General features: G+C 43.4%; 1 protein-coding gene across 2 annotated transcripts in view; it reads right to left on the reverse strand.

The window, feature by feature from the left end:
- LOC128696540 (uncharacterized) overlaps positions 1-2,322 on the reverse strand; it is a 79,213-nt gene extending 76,891 nt beyond the window's left edge. The window contains exon 1 of one of the 2 annotated variants that reach the window (XM_053787833.1): positions 2,191-2,322. The gene's annotated coding sequence lies outside the window, so the exon portion shown is untranslated. Of the gene's footprint in view, positions 1-2,081 lie in introns of both variants that reach the window. The other variant, XM_053787832.1, reaches the window with a different exon arrangement.
- Positions 2,323-17,299: the final 14,977 nt, after the last annotated feature.

Consider the following 17,299-nt stretch of genomic DNA (forward strand, 5'->3'; position numbering starts at 1 on the left):
TCAAAGTGGGAAGTCTGAATGTGCATGGATGTTGTGCAAATAAGAAAGAGATGATTGTGGATGTTATGAAAGAGAAGACGCTGGATGTCCTGGCTTTAAGTGAAACAAAGCTGAAGGGAGTGGGAGTGTTTCAGTGGAGAGGAATAAATGGGATTAGGTCAGGGGTTTCAAATAGAGTTAGACCTAAAGAGGAGTAGCAATAATGTTGAAGGAAAAGTTATGGCAGGAAAAGAGGGACTATAAATGAATTAAATCAAGGATTATGTGGAGTAAAATAAAGGTTGGATATGAAAAGTGGGTTATAGTAAGCGTACATTCACCTGGAGAAGAGAAGTGTACAGGAGAGAGATTTTGGGAAATGTTGAGTGAATGCATGGGGAGTTTTGAACCAAGTGTGAGAGTAATGGTGGTTGGCGATTTCAATGCTAAAGTGGGCAAAAATGTTGTGGAGGGAGTAGTGGGTAAATTTGGGGTGCCAGGGGTAAATGAAAATGGGGAGCCTTTAATTGAGCTATGTGTAGAAAGAGGTTTGGTAAAAAGTAATACATATTTTATGAAGAAGAGGATAAATAAATATACAAGGTATGATATAGCACGTAATGAAAGTAGTTTGTTAGATTATGTATTGGTGGATAAAAGGTTGATGGGCAGGCTCCAGGATGTACATGTTTATAGAGGGGCAACTGATAGATCATTATTTAGTTGTAGCTACAGTTAGAGCAAGAGGTAGATGGGAAAAGAGGAAAATGGCAACAAGAAGCAAGAGGGAGTTCAGTGAAAGTGTATAAACTAAGGGAGGAGGAAGTTCGGGCGAGATATAAGCAACTATTGGCAGAAAGGTGGGCTGGTGCAAGTATGAGTAGTGGGGGGGTTGAAGAGGGTTGGAATAGTTTTAAAAATGCAGTATTAAAATGTGGGGCAGAAGCTTGTGGTTATAGGAGGGTGGGTGCAGGAGGAAAGAGGAGTAATTGGTGGAATGATGAAGTAAAGGGTGTGATAAAAGAGAAAAAGTTAGCTTATGAGAAGTTTTTACAAAGCAAAAGTGTTATAAGAAGAGTAGAGTATATAATAGGTTGGATAAATACATGAGTAGATGTGGGTGGGTGTGAGTTAGACCTGATAGCTTGTGCTACCAGGTCGGTAGCACAAGCTATCTGACTAGGTTGGGTGCATTGGCTTAAGCCGGTAGGAGACTTGGACCTGCCTCGCATGGGCCAGTAGGCCTTCTGCAGTGTTCCTTCGTTCTTATGTTCTTAATGTAGTTTCATTCATTCCTGAACTAGTTCAGGAATGAATGCCTCGACATATTCAAGCAATCTATCCCACTCCTTTATTTTTGTATAATAAAAGGTATTTGAGGCCTGATCACATACTGTAGGTCCTACGAAATACTGTTCACTCTCAGTAGTACCATACTGGTATTGGTTTCTAACTTGGACAAAATTCTCACCATAATATTCTGGACACTGCTTGTGAACAATTTTATAATGATGATTTAATTTCAGTTGGTGTAATCCAGCTGCAACATTCAGCATATCTAGCTGTTGTAAATCATCTTCGTCTAGACACTTCTTGGACTCTGCTCCAGCATCAATCTAATCAATTTTTCTGGGTGATTTATAGTCTTATTTTTTGAGCAGAGAAGTAAGTTTATTTAGGAACAGGTACACATAAGTACAATTATCATACATAGTGTAAATTACCTAGGATAACTTCCCTTAAAAAACGTCGAAGTGACTTATTTCCATTGAGGTCCTTGAACCATGAACAGGAATAACCTACATGACACTGTATTAGGACAATAAAGAGCAACAATGTCAGTGGGTATAAGGTACTTAGTGGCTTTACTGGGTTATCCTGGGTTATTAATACTCTGGATTAATATCAATAAAATCATCAATGAAATGTTACATTAAAAACTAATACTGTCGGAGTAATAAAACAAGAGTGCAGTTCACCAAGCACTGAAGAAAGGTCTGGCATGTCGTAACTTTCATCACTTCATCTAAAAATGTTAAAATATTAAGGTCAAAAACTGTGTTATATAGCGTAGGTGAGACTAGTGGGTAGCGAGTACATACATAACTCCAGTTACCAGGCACACAAGTCTCTGCTGCAGGTCGTTAATGTGGCTCTTGGGTAGTAGGATAGGTTGGTGTTGGGTTAAGGGTAGTGACAAGAGGTACAGACCTATAAGTGTGTGTGGTGGAGGTGATCATGGGGCAGTAATATCTGAGTCACTCCTTCTCTCACTACTCCGCCATATTGGACACACAAGCTTGCCAACCTTTCCTCACTGACAACACGCCCGACCCATGGTTGCCAACCCTCCATCATATTATTCGATATAACAATATAAATTATAAATATTTATTTCCACCCTAAAAATGTGCATGTTAGAAAGAAGGGTTACCAATGTGTTTGTTCCTTTTTACCTAGAGTATACCTGGAGGGGGGTTTCAGGGGGTCAACGCCCCCGTTGACCAGGCCTCGTGGTGGATCAGGGCCTGATCAACCAGGCTATTACTGCTGGCCGCACGTAAACCGACGTACGAACCACAACCCGATTGGTCAGGTAATGACTAGGTGTTTGTCCATTGTAGATGAATGGTTCAAAGAACCGACACGTTGATAAATTAGACATATGTGCAACTCTTAGGTATCTTTATTGAGGAAACGTTTCGCCACACAGTGGCTTCATCAGTCCATACAAAGGAGAATCATGAAGAACAGGAGGAGAATGAGGTAATCAGTCTCTCAACCTTGAGTCGATGTGGTCAGTCCATCAATCTTGAATAGAATACAGCATATCTGCCGAGAAGTAGCTTATATATCGTGGGCATGAGAGGTGCAGCAGACGTAGGTTAGTTACCATTTTGTCTTAGGATTAGACACTAGGCCTGTTGTGTGTGTGTGTACTCACCTATTTGTACTCACCTATTTGTGGTTGCAGGGGTCGATTCATAGCTCCTGGCCCCGCCTCTTCACTGATTGCTACTAGGTCCTCTCTCTCCCTGCTCCATGAGCTTTATCATACCTCGCCTTAAAACTATGTATGGTTCCCGCCTCCACTACTTCACTTTCTAGGCTATTCCACGGCTTGACTACTCTATGACTGAAGAAATACTTCCTAATATCTCTCTGACTCATTTGTGTCTTCAACTTCCAATTGTGGCCTCTTGTTTCTGTGTCCCCTCCCTGGAACATCCTGTCTTTGCCCACCTTGCCTATTCCACGCAGTATTTTATATGTCGTTATCATGTCTCCCCTGACCCTCCTGTCCTCCAGTGTCGTCAGGCCGATTTCCCTTAATCTTTCTGCAAAGGACCCCAATGGAAATAAGTCACTCCGTCTGACTTTTTTGGGTTATCCTAGGTTCTCTACACATATGCTGCTATGTATGATAATTCTATGTAACTGTATTTGTGTATACCTGAATAAATTTACTTACTTACTTACTTATTTACTTACTTACTTACTTAGGACATTCCCCTTAGCTCTGGAACTAACCTTGTCGCAAACCTTTGTACTTTCTCTAGTTTCTTGACGTGCTTTATCAAGTGCGGGTTCCAAACAGGTGCTGCATATTCCAGTATGGGCCTGACATACACGGTGTACAGTGTCTTGAACGATTCCTTACTAAGGTATCGGAATGCTGTTCTCAGGTTTGCCAGGCGCCCATATGCTGCAGCAGTTATCTGATTGATGTGTGCTTCCGGAGACATGCTCGGTGTTATACTCACCCCAAGATCTTTCTCCTTGAGTGAGGTTTGCAGTCTTTGGCCACCTAGCCTATACTCTGTCTGTGGTCTTCTGTGCCCTTCCCCTATCTTCATGACTTTGCATTTGGCAGGATTAAATTCGAGAAGCCATTTGCTGGACCAGGTGTCCAGTCTGTCCAGGTCTCTTTGAAGTCCTGCCTGGTCCTCATCAGATTCAATTCTCCTCATTAACTTCACATCATCTGCAAACAGGGACACTTCTGAGTCTAACCCTTCCATCATGTCGTTCACATATACCAAAAATAGCACTGGTCCTAGGACCGACCCCTGTGGGACCCCGCTCATCACAGGTGCCCACTGTGATACCTCATTACGTACCATTTATTTATTTATTTATTTATTTATTTATTTATTTAGTAATTTAAGCATACTTACAGAGGTACAAAAAATACAGGTAAGAGCAGCATGCCAAAGCCACTTATATGCATAGCATTACGGGCTGGCTTAAAATTAACTTAAGATTAACTAAGCAATGATGAAATCAGTGATAAATCATTATTGTAAACAGATAACTATAAAGCACAAATGAGTATTACAAAGACAGGTCATATGGTTGCTTGCATTGCTGTACATTCAGTCGAATGGAGTATTCTGTTAGGTAGTGTATTTAAAAAAATAATAAAGTTAGATTGGGTCCTAGGTTTAACATTTGTGTGATATAATTGTGAGTAACATATAGGATATACAATTTATAAGGTTCAGTTATTCAGTATTTATTTGGTTTTGAGTGAGTAAGTGATCTTTGAGAAGAGACTTGAATTTATAAACAGGTAGTGTTTCTTTTATATTTACAGGTAATGAATTCCAGATTTTAGGGCCTTTTATGTGCATTGAGTTTTTGCATAGCGTGAGATGGACACGAGGAACATCAAAGAGTGATCTGTGCCTTGTGTTATGGTCATGTGTTCTGTTGAGGTTGGCAAGGAGATGTTTGAGGGGAGGGTTAATATTAGAGTTAAGTGTTCTATGTATGTAATAAGTGCAATAATAAGTATGGATGTTTTGTATGGTGAGTAGGTTGAGTGTTTTGAATATTGGTGGAGTGTGTTGCCTGTAGTGAGAATTTGTTATCATTCTAACTGCAGCCTTTTGTTGGGTAATTAGTGGTCTGAGATGGTTAATTGTTGTTGAGCCCCATGCACAAATTCCATAGGTGAGATAGGGGTAAATAAGAGAGTGATAAAGGGCCAGGAGGGCTGACTGTGGAACATAGTACCGGGTCTTCGATAGTATGCCTACAGTCTTGGAAATTTTCTTAGAAATTTGTTGTATATGTGTATGAAATTTGAGTCTATTATCGAGGTGGATTCCTAGGAATTTTCCCTCTGTTAGCTTTGTGATAGGTGATCCGTTTATTGTTATGTTAAGAGGTACATCTGTAGCTCTGTTACCAAACTGAATGAAGTAGGTTTTGCCAATGTTTAGTGTAAGTTTGTTAGTCCTCATCCAGGTAGATATTTTCTGTAATTCGGTGTTTACAGTATTGGCTAGCGTGACTGGGCTCGGGTGAGAGAAGACGTATGTAGTGTCATCTGCAAAAAGTGTGGGTTTGAGTAATTGCGAAGCATTTGGTAGGTCATTTATGTATAGGAGAAAGAGAAGAGGGCCAAGGACACTTCCCTGTGGGACACCAACTGTAATTGGTTGTGCGGAAGAGCTTGCCCCATTTGCGTACACATATTGGCTTCTGTTGCTGAGGTAAGACTTGAGGTAGTTGAGGGAGTGCCCTCTAATACCATAGTGTGACAATTTTACGTGGAGCAAGTCATGGTCAACTGTATCAAAAGCTTTACGTAAGTCAATGAAGATCCCCAGTGGGACTTCTTTTTTCTCTATTGCAGTGTATATATGTTTACCTGGAGTTTACCTGGAGAGAGTTTCGGGGGTCAACGCCCCCGCGGCCCGGTCTGTGACCAGGCCTCCTGGTGGATCAGAGCCTGATCAACCAGGCTGTTGCTGCTGGCTGCACGCAAACCAATGTATGAGCCACAGCCCGGCTGATCAGGAACTGACTTTAGGTGCTTGTCCAGTGCCAGCTTGAAGACTGCCAGGGGTCTGTTAGTAATCCCCCTTATGTGTGCTGGGAGGCAGTTGAACAGTCTCGGGCCCCTGACACTTATTGTATGGTCTCTTAACGTGCTAGTGACATCCCTGCTTTTCATTGGGGGGATGGTGCATCGTCTGCCAAGTCTTTTGCTTTCGTAGTGAGTGATTTTCGTGTGCAAGTTCGGTACTAGTCCCTCTAGGATTTTCCAGGTGTATATAATCATGTATCTCTCCCTCCTGCGTTCCAGGGAATACAGGTTTAGGAACCTCAAGCGCTCCCAGTAATTGAGGTGTTTTATCTCCGTTATGCGCGCCGTGAAAGTTCTCTGTACATTTTCTAGGTCGGCAATTTCACCTGCCTTGAAAGGTGCTGTTAGTGTGCAGCAATATTCCAGCCTAGATAGAACAAGTGACCTGAAGAGTGTCATCATGGGCTTTGCCTCCCTAGTTTTGAAGGTTCTCATTATCCATCCTGTCATTTTTCTAGCAGATGCGATTGATACAATGTTATGTGTGTGTCATTAGCATACCCAAGCTGAAATATTAGCTGTCTGACACACTTGATCATGCCAATTGATTAATAATAATAATAATATCATCGTTAGTTACCACAAGTACAGTGGACCCCCAGTTTTCTGCCGGTGTGGAAATCGTACAGTTTGGATTTTGAGCACTTTTTTTCAGTGAAAATTTTCCCCCAGGTTTCATCCATTCCCTTGGAAATTGTTGGTACCAGACATGTGCGCCTGGGCCGCTCATACATTCGTGACTCACTCTTGGGCACATTAAATGTTTTATTTTAGGTTAATATGTGATATTTTCTTCAAAATTTTGTCAAAATTATGAGTAACAAAGGCATATAAACATGCCTGTGTTACTCGTTCACTCAGTGAATAATAATCATAATAAAATTACTCTTGGGCACATTAAATGTCTTATTTTACATTAATATAGACTTTTCTTCTTTTTTTTCAACGTACCGGCCGTATCCCACTGAGGCAGGGTGGCCCAAAAGAAAAAACGAAAGTTTCTCTTTTAAAATTTAGTAATTTATACAGGAGAAGGGGTTACTAGCCCCTTGCTCCCGGCATTTTAGTCGCCACTTACAACACACTTGGCTTATGGAGGAAGAATTCTGTTCCACTTCCCCATGGAGATAAGAGGAAATAAACAAGAACAATAACTAGAAAGAAAATAGAAAAAAACCCAGAGGGGTGTGTATATATATGCTTGTACATGTATGTGTAGTGTGACCTAAGTGTAAGTAGGAGTAGCAAGACGTACCTGAAATCTTGCATTTTCACGAGACAGAAAAAAGCACACCAGCAATCCTACCATCATGTAAAACAATTACAGGATTTCGTTTTACACTCACTTGGCAGGACGGTAGTACCTCCCTGGGCGGTTGAAAATATCCATCTATGATATTTTCTTCAAAATTATGTAAGAAACACCTTACGTAGCATATATACATGCAATGTTTATATGCAGTGGAGGGTAAACATTACATTTCCTCTGGTCCAGCATTAGAGAAAACTGTATGAATCTGTGTTGGCCCAGTAACCACCCTTAATACATAAGCTTTTGTTTACAATTCTTGGCATGAATTATTCATTACTTCTGGTGTCACATTTGTTCAATGTGGAAGTAGGTCGTGCCCAAGGGTTAGGCAAGAATTCCCAAGTATTAAAAGATCCCAAGAAGTTGCAGTGTCTGACAGGATTATAGGTTGAGGGACTGATTACCTCATTCTCCTCCTGTTCTTCATGATTCTCCTTTGTATGGACTGATGAAGCCACTGTGTGGCGAAACGTTTCCTCAATAAAGATACCCAAGAGTTGCACATGTGTCTAATTTATCAGGTGCTTGTCCAGCTCCCTCATGAAGACAGCCAGGGGTCTGCTGGAAAAAGCCGCAATGAAAAGCAGGCGTGTCACTAGCACGTTAAGAGACAACACAATAAGTGTCAGGGGCCCAAGACTGTTCAACTGCCTCCCAGGATACACAAGGGGGATTACCAATAGACCCATGGCTGTCTTCAAGCTGGCACTAGACAAGCACCTAAAGTCGGTACCTGACCAGCCGGGCTGTGGCTCATACGTTGGATTGCGTGCAGCCAGCAGTAACAACCTGGTTGATCAGGCTCTGATCCTCCATGAGGCCTGGTCACAGACCGGGCCACGGGGGCGTTAAGCCCCGGAACTCTCCACGTAAACTCCAAGTAATAACTGCTGCAGCATATGGGTGCCTAGCAAACCTAGGAACAGCATTCCGCCATCTTAATTAGGAAGGAATCGTTCAGGACCCTGTACACTGTGTACGTTAGGCCCATATTGGAGTATGCAGCACCAGTTTGGAACCCGTATCTGGCCAAGCACGTAAAGAAACTAGAGAAAGTGCAAAGGTTTGCAACAAGACTAATCACAAAGCTAAGGGGTATGTCCTACGAGGAGAGGTTAAGAGATATCAACCTGACGACACTGGAGGACAGGAGAGATAGGGGGGACATGATAACGACATAAAATATTGAGAGGAATTGATAAGGTGGACAGAGACAGAATGTTCCAGAGATTGGACTCAGCAACAAGGGGACACAGTTGGAAGTTAAGACACAGATGAATCACAGGGATGTTAGGAAGTATTTCTTCAGTTACAGAGTAGTCAGGAAGTGGAATAATTTGGGAAGCGATGTAGTGGAGGCAGGATCCATTCATAGCTTTAAGCAGAGGTATGATAAAGCTCATGTTGCAGGGAGAGTGACCCAGTGGCAGCCAGTGAAGAGGGGGCCAGGAGCTATGAATTGACCCCTGCAACCATAACTAGGTGAGTACATACACACACACATACAACTGAGGAGAAGGTGCAGAAGCTGCTAAGTGACCTTGATACCTCAAAGGCGATGGGACCGGACAACATCTCCCCGTGGGTCCTTAGAGGAGCAGAGATGCCATGTGTGCCACTAACCACAATCTTCAACACATCCCTTGAAACTGGGCAACTATCTGAGGTATGGAAGACAGCAAATGTAGTCCCCATTTTTAAGAAAGGAGACAGAAACGAGGCGGCACTAAACTATAGACCAGCGTCACCGACGTGTATAGTATGCAAAGTCATGGAGAAGATTATCAGGAGGAGAGTGGTGGAGCACCTGAGACGGAACAAGATTATAAATGACAACCAGCATGGATTCATGGAAAGTAAATCCTGTGTCACAAACCTTCTGGAGTTTTATGACAAAGTAACAGAAGTAAGACATGAGAGAGAGGGGTGGGTTGATTGCATTTTTCTGGATTGCAGGAAGGCCTTGAACACAGTCCCACACAAGAAATTAGTACAGAAGCTGGAGGATCAGGTGTGTATAACAGGAAAGGCACTGCAATGGATCAGAGAATACCTGACAGGGAGGCAACAAGTCATGGTATGTGATGAGGTATTACATTGGGTGCCTGTGACGAGCGGGGTCCCACAGGGGTCGGTCCTAAGACCAGTACTATTTTTGGTATATGTTCGTAGATGATGTGCAGTTAATGAGAATTAAATCCGATGAGGATCAGGCAGGACTACAAAGAGACCTGGACAGGCTAAATACATAGTCCAGAAACTGGCTTCTCGAATTCAACCCCACTAAATGCAAAGTCATGAAGATTGGGGAAAGGCAAAGAAGACTGCAGACAGAGTATAGGCTAGGTGGCCAAAGACTGCAAACCTCACTCAAGGAGAAAGATCTAGGGGCGAGTATAATACCGAGCACGTCTCCGGAAACACACATTAACCAGATAACTGCTGCAGCATGTGGGTGCCTGGCAAATCTGAGAATAGTGTTCCGATACCTCAGTAAGGAATCGTTCAAGACTGTACACCGTATACGTCAGGCCCATTACGCCCATACTGGAGTACGCAGCACCAGTTTGAAACCCACACCTGGTCAAGCACGTCAAGTAATTAAAGAAAGTGCTAAAGTTTGCAACAAGGCTAGTTCCAGAGCTAAGGGAAATGTCCTATGAAGAAAGGTTAAGGGAAATTGGCCTGACGACACTAGAGGACAGGAAGGTCAGGGGAGACATGATAATGACATACAAAATACTGCATGGGATAGATAAGGTGGATAGAGACAGGATGTTCCAGAGATGGGACACAGAAACAAGGGGTCACAATTGGAAGCTGAAGACTCAGATGAGTCAAAGGGATGTTAGGAAGTATTTCTTCAGCCATAGTTAGGAAGTGAAATAGTCTGGCAAGTGATGTAGTGGAGGCAGGAACCATACATAGTTTTAAGATGAGGTACAATAAAGCGCAGGGAGAGAGGACCCAGTAGCGGTCAGTGAAGAGGCAGGGCCAGGGGCTGAGCCTCGACCCCTGCGACCCCAAATAGGTGAGTGCACACACACACACACACATGATGTTAGGAAGTATTTCTTCAGCCATAGAGTAGTCAGGAATTGGAATAGTCTAGCAAGTGATGTAGTGGAGGCAGGAACCATGCATAGCTTTAAGATGAGGTATGATAAAGCTCATGGAGCAAGAAGAGAGAGTATCTAGCAGCGTTCAGTGAAGAGGCAGGGCCAGGAGCTGAGTCTCGACCCCTGCAGCCACAATTAGGTGAATATGTGGTAATGCTTTATTTACAGGGAGCAAAGTCAGGGTATTTTTCCAGAATAGTTTGTAATATACCACTGTGGATAAAATACTTTGACATATCTTGAACATTTCTGAGTGAGTTCTCCAAATTCATTCATTTTATCACACTCCAGTACATAATGACGCAAGGTGTGACAATAGTCAATCTGGCAAAGTTTACATTTCGTTTGGTCTATATCTAGTGCTGGTGATTTAACCTGCCAAAGATACTTGTAACCCAGCAGGAGCCGGGCAGTAGCGACATCCAAGAGTCTGCCTATTTTGTTGGATGCACCATCGACATGTGGCTCCTCCTGCATAATAGAATGATGATAGATGTACTGACTGGTGTCAGTCTCCCTGAGTCTTAAGTCAATAAAATTCAGTTGAAGTTCTTTTCATATTATTGCCCTCAAGCTGCTGACAAGCCAAGATTGTAATCTACTCCCTCTTTGAAAGCATACAACTTAGCCAATTCATCAGTTCTATGATGAATCTGGAGTGGGGGCTACTGACTGTGCCTCCACTCCAGTAGTGATCTTTGAAGGTGTAGTATTTCTATTATTTCCTACCAGTTTTATTCTTCCTGGCACTAAAAAATCTTTCTCTAGAGTGGTTGTAACTACCCTGGTTTGTTTCCCAAGTTGTGTGTGATCTGTACCTTCTTGTCCCTTTTAAATTGAGTGCTTGACATTATGTGTGTAACATTTTCTTTCATATACTGAGGAATACTACATATCAGAGTGAAAAGATTTAGATTTTGCCACCGAAGTAGCTAGTTTATTGTGCGCCCCATGTCCATCCTGTGGACAGTAGTGCAAGAGCATATGGATACACAAAAGGCCTAGAAACTAGGCCCCAAAAGGGTTAACAGGTGTACATATGGATTTATATCTACATATCTACAGTTCACTTATCTATTACAAGCAAATTTAGGAAATTTGCTTAGTATATCTGGTATCTTATTTTCATTAATAAGATATTTTGACATGTCACGTAGGTTATTATACTGTATATCTCTGTGTTCCTCAATAAGTGGACAATTAAGCATATAAGTGTTCAAGACAGTGACCATATGCCTGATCACATAATTTGCATTTAGTTTGATCATCATCTGTGTGTCTCCCAAACTGCCAGAAGTACTTGTAACCAAGCCTAAGCCTGGCCACTACAACATCAGTCAGTCTGTTCACATTGCATGTTGCTCCATAAACATATTTATCTACATTCATGTTATCATAGTGAGTTATAGATTATTATTATTATTATAATAAAAAAGAAGCGCTAAGCCACAAGGAAGTGAGTTATAGATCTACTCAGACTTCTAACTGCATTTCTATAACAATCATTTTCATTATTTACTTCTCTCCTAATATTTTTCCTAGTGCTAGACAGATATACCAAAGTTATATTCTACAGTCTCCTTCTGGGTACTTTTCTTGGCTAACATATCTATACCTGGCTTCTCCAATGAGCATGTTGTTGGAGCCATTATATGAGTCAAGCTCAGTGTCATAAGTTAGCTTTATCGCCATTAGGATTGCAAACAATACAGTTTGCAGTGTAGACGCCCAGTTGTTAATTCTTATGCCTAGTTTAACAAATTTATTATCGCTCTTAACTAGGGAGGTGGCAACAAGAGCTGATGCATCCCTGCCAGAAGTCTCCTGTTTAGATCCATCAGTGTATATAACTTGTGATAACTTATTACTACCAGCTAGGGGAGAAATTTCTTCTTGAGCCATTGCTTTAACAAGTGATTTAAGGAAGAGGGTGAAATAGTTTGCAGGGAGAAGAATTACCTACTCCCTTGGTAATTTGGTTGCAGCATTTTTTGGATGGTCAAAATTGCACATCCCACTTGTTTCCCCAGATATTCCATGCCTAGAGATACCAAAGGCATAGAATCTGCACAGACTATTTCTGTGACTGGGTTCCCTAATGCAGTTTTCCTGACCTGTACTAGCATCTGTACCACCACCAGTTATTTCTGGTAGTGTATCAGCATCCTTCCCTGAAGCATCCCTCCCCTTCCCTTTTTTTTCACATCTCCAGCAGTATTGCTATTTTGTGTTTCTGGATCTTTTATGTCTTGATCATTTCTTGTTATTACAATACTAGCACTACTATCTGCATCTGGTGCAGTCTTGCATTTCTATATCTTTACAGGTACTGTCTTCTGAGACAGCACCAATGTTGACAGCTCCAGCTGACCCATTCTTTACTTTCTCAGCTGTCATACTATTATTATTATTATAATCAAAAAGAAGCGCTAAGCCACAAGGGCTATACAGCGCTGCAGGGTAGGGAAGGAAGCAAGGGAATTGGATGGCAGGAGGGAGGGGGGATGATCAGCAGGTTACAGAAAACAGCGGGGCAGGGGATAGTACGGGGGTAGAGGGTAGCAAGAGATACAAGTAGAAAGGGCTGAAAGTATCAGAATTTGTGAAGTAAGTCAGTCGGTGTCAAAAAGTCAATAAGAGAGTCCGGATGAAAGGTGGGTCCATCAGCGAGAAGGGAAGGTAAAGAGAGAGCAGCGGGGCGAAGACGACGACAGAGGTAAATTCTGCGTGCTCGTTGATAAAGTGGGCAGTCCAACAGAATGTGGCTGACTGATAATGGAGCTTGGCAATTCTCACAGAGAGGAGCAAGACGCCTCTCCATGAGATATCCATGAGTAAGACGAGTATGGCCAATGCGAAGACGGGAGAGAGTAGTCTCCCAACCTCGACACTGGTGATAAGAAGACGGCCAGTAACCTATACTCGGTTTAATAGACTGAAGTTTGTTGCCGAGCATAGTAGACCAACGTTGTTGCCAACGGGTGTGAAGGTGGGAAGATATTACAGCAAAATAGTCCGTACATGGAATACCTCTGTAAGAAACTGGTAGGTCATGTACTGCTGACCGCGCAGCAGTGTCTGCCTGTTCATTGCCCTGTACGTCAACATGACCAGGGACCCAACAAAAAACAATATCTTTATGCTTAGTAAAGATGCGGCGTAGCCAAAGTTGGATACGGAGGACTAAGGGGTGAGGTGTATCAAATTTTTGTATAGCCTGTAAAGCACTAAGGGAGTCTGAGACAACCACAAATGATGACACAGGCATAGATGCAATACGGATAAGTGCTGTAAGGATGGCATATAATTCAGCAGTAAAAATACTAGCTGAAGATAGTAAATGCCCTTGTACGACGCTGTCCGGAAACACTGCTGCGAATCCTACGCCGTCAGAAGACTTAGAGCCATCTGTGTACACAGCAATGGCATGAGAATGAGAGTGAAAGTGGTCAAGAAAAAGAGAGCGGGAAGCGACCGTAGACAGTTGGGCTTTCGAGCAAGGGAGGGAGAAAGAACAGACTCGAACAGCTGGGACCTCCCAGGGGGGTAGGGAAAAGTGAGATGCTACATGTACATAGAAAGGTGGTAGTTGAAGAGAAGACAAGAGCGAATGAAGGCGAAGAGAGAAGGGACGGAGTAAGCAGGGGCGGCGAACAAATAAAGAATGTCTACTAATATCAGTGACCATTCTATAAATGGAAGGATTGCGGAGATCATGAGAGCGTACATAGTAGCGCAGGCAATGGGCATCACGGCGATCGGATAAGGATGGAACGTTCGCTTCTGCATAGAGGCTTTCGACAGGGGAAGAGCGAAAAGCACCAAGGCATAAACGTAATCCTTGGTGATGAATGGGGTTAAGGCTAGAGAGAGTAGCAGGAGATGCCGCTGAATAGATCTGGTCACCATAATCAAGTTTCGATAAAATAAGGGTGGAATGTAGGTGAAGGAGGGTTCGACGATCAGCTCCCCACGAAAGATGAGCAAGGGTTTTAAGAAGGTTCAGCCGGCTGTGACAAGTTGCCTTCAGAGAGGTAATGTGAGGTTTCCAGGATAACCTACGGTCAAAGAGGAGGCCCAGAAACTTGACTGTATCACGTTCAGGGATACGTGAGCCATAGAGGTACAAAGGATGATCAGAGATGACAGAGCGTCTAGTGAAAGTGATTTGGTGGGTTTTAGTGCTGGAAAATTTAAACCCATGTGTGGTGGCCCAATTGGAAACACGGTCGACTGCATGCTGGAGAGAAACTGTAAGGAGGTGACAGTCAGCGCCTGCACAGGCAATAGCAAAGTCATCAACATAGAGTGATGACCAAATATTTGATGGAAGACTAGAGGCCAAATCATTAATAGCAAGGAGAAAAAGTGTTGTGCTCAGAACACATCCCTGGGGGACACCTTCAGCTTGGACAAAGTCCGGGGAGAGCACATTATTAACCCGAACACGGAAATGCCTGTCAGTTAAAAAGTTCTTAAGGAAGGATGGTAGATTGCCTCGAAGGCCTAAGGAGTGGGCTTGGGCTAAAATATTATACCTCCAAGTTGTGTCATATGCCTTCTCAAGGTCAAAAAATATGGCAATAACTGAGTGGTTATTCGCAAAGGCATTACGAACATACGTATCCAAGCGCAGTAAGGGGTCTATGGTAGAACGTCCCTTACGAAAGCCATATTGACGAGTGGAGAGACTGTTGTGTGTCTCTAAATACCACACTAAACGTCTATTTACTAGACGTTCCATTACTTTGCAAACTGCACTGGTAAGAGCAATGGGACGATAGTGGGAGGTTTCATGTCCCGTAGTGCCTGGTTTGCGGAAAGGGAGAACAATGGCGGATTTCCACAGCTGTGGAAGAACTCCTTGTGACCAAATAAGATTGTAAAGGTGTAATAGGACTGCAAGGGCTGACTGATGTAAATGTTGTAGCATACGAATATGAATGTCGTCGGGCCCAGCTGCCGATGATCGACAAGCTGAGAGTGTTGCCTCCAGTTCTTGAAGTGTAAAAGGCACATTATACTGTTCTTCTCTGAGAGAAGAAAAGTCCAAGGGTGCTAACTCTCTGGCAGACTTTGAGGAAAGAAATGAGGGGCATAGATGGAGTCCCTGAGAAATACGGACCAGATGATTGCCAATTTCATTGGCAACATCTAGTGGGTTTGCTATATCAACACCGGCAACCCGCAGAACAGGAGCCGGGTCAGGAGAATATTTACCACTCAGTTTTCGTACTTTTTTCCAGACTGCACTCATAGAGGAAGCAGAGGTGATGGTGGAGACATAATCTCGCCAGCAAGTGCGTTTAGCGTCACGGATGACACGGCGAGCGATCGCACGCTTCTGTTTAAAATCAAGGAGTCGCTCTGTGGTTCTATTGTACCGGTACCTGCCCCATGCAGCGCGTTTCAAACGTACTGCACGAGCACAAGCAGGAGACCACCAAGGCACGCATTTCTGAGAATGCCTGCCCGAAGTTTGGGGTATAGAATGAGAAGCTGCGGTGAAAACGGAGGACGAGAAGAGGTGTAAAAGCTCATCGATGGAGGACGAAGAAGGAACCTCTTTAAAAACAGTCAGGTGTGAGTAAAGGTTCCAATTTGCCCGATTAAATTGCCAGCGTGGGGTGCGAAGAGGTGGCGAATATGAAGGGGAAGTAAGAATGATTGGGAAATGATCACTGTCATGTAAGTCCGGGAGAACAGACCAAGTAAAGTCTAATGCGGCGGAGGAAGAGCAAACTGAGAGATCGATGCAAGAGAGAGTATGAGTCCGAGGATCAAAATGGGTGTGAGTACCTGTATTTAAAACATGGAGGGGGTGGGTGGCAAGAAAAGCCTCTAACTGAATTCCACGGGAATCACAGTGAGACCCTCCCCAGAGGAAATGGTGGGCATTAAAATCACCAAGTAACAGAATCGGTGGCGGTAATGACGAAACAAGGAAGGCAAAATCCGGAATAGATAATGCCCGAGAAGGAGAGAGATATAAAGAACAGAGCGTATACCACCTATGTAAGTGGATACGGGCTGCTGTGTAATGCAGCGAAGTATGAACAAATAGCTGATGGTACGGAATATCAGTGCGGAGAAGAAGGGCACTTTCATTAAAGGTCCCATCAGGAAAAGGATCTGAAGAATACAATAAATTATAGCCTGAGATGTGAGAAATAACAGCAGAGTGTAATTTTGGTTCCTGTAAGCAAACACCAACAGGGGCAAACTGGGAGAGTAACATCTGAAGCTCACCCCGATTACCCCTGAGGCCGCGTATATTCCACTGTAAAAAGGCCATGATTGGCAATGATAAAGATACTTGAAATCCGCAGGTAAGGGTTCCTACGGACTAGAAGGGTTAGAAAAGTCCACATGCGGAGGCAGTGGAAAATGTTCAAGCAGCGAAGGAACGGTGCGCTGTGAAGAAAGGAGTTGCGCAGATGGAGCAGAGGAGAGAGGAAGAGCGGAAGGTGGATCAGTGTCCATTGATGGTTTGGTCTCTGCAATATATTCAGAGATTGCTTCAAGTGTTTCGGAATTCAGAGATGTCGTATGGGAGACAATATTGGGAATGGTAGGGGGAGGATGAGTAAAGATTGGAACTGTATTGGACTGTACCAAGGTAGGGGGGGGCGAAAGGGTGGAGGGAACTGGAGAAGCGTGGCAGGGGACAGAAGAGACAGGAACCTGGGAGGTGGCAGAAGAGGAAGAAACTTGGGAGGGAACAGGGGAGGAAGGTACATTACGAGGAGGAGGGTGAACCTCTGCACTTGTAACTGAGCCAGTGAGAGGGGAAGAACTAGGGACAGAGACAGGGAGGGTAAAATGAGGAGGTGGAAGATGGGTAGGAGGTGTTACCGGACCTTTTTTTGACTTTTGAGAAGTAGAGGGACGATTGGGAAGAGGTGTCGTACGAGGTCTCGTCGATACTGAGGCTTGTAAGAGAGAACTCGAAGAAGCGAGATTAGACTGAGGCGTTGAAGTAGGGACGTCTGAGCCGAGGACAGCAAAAGG

The sequence above is a fragment of the Cherax quadricarinatus genome, chromosome 47 (genome assembly GCF_038502225.1).
Source record: "Cherax quadricarinatus isolate ZL_2023a chromosome 47, ASM3850222v1, whole genome shotgun sequence".
In the NCBI taxonomy this organism is placed as follows: domain Eukaryota; kingdom Metazoa; phylum Arthropoda; class Malacostraca; order Decapoda; family Parastacidae; genus Cherax; species Cherax quadricarinatus.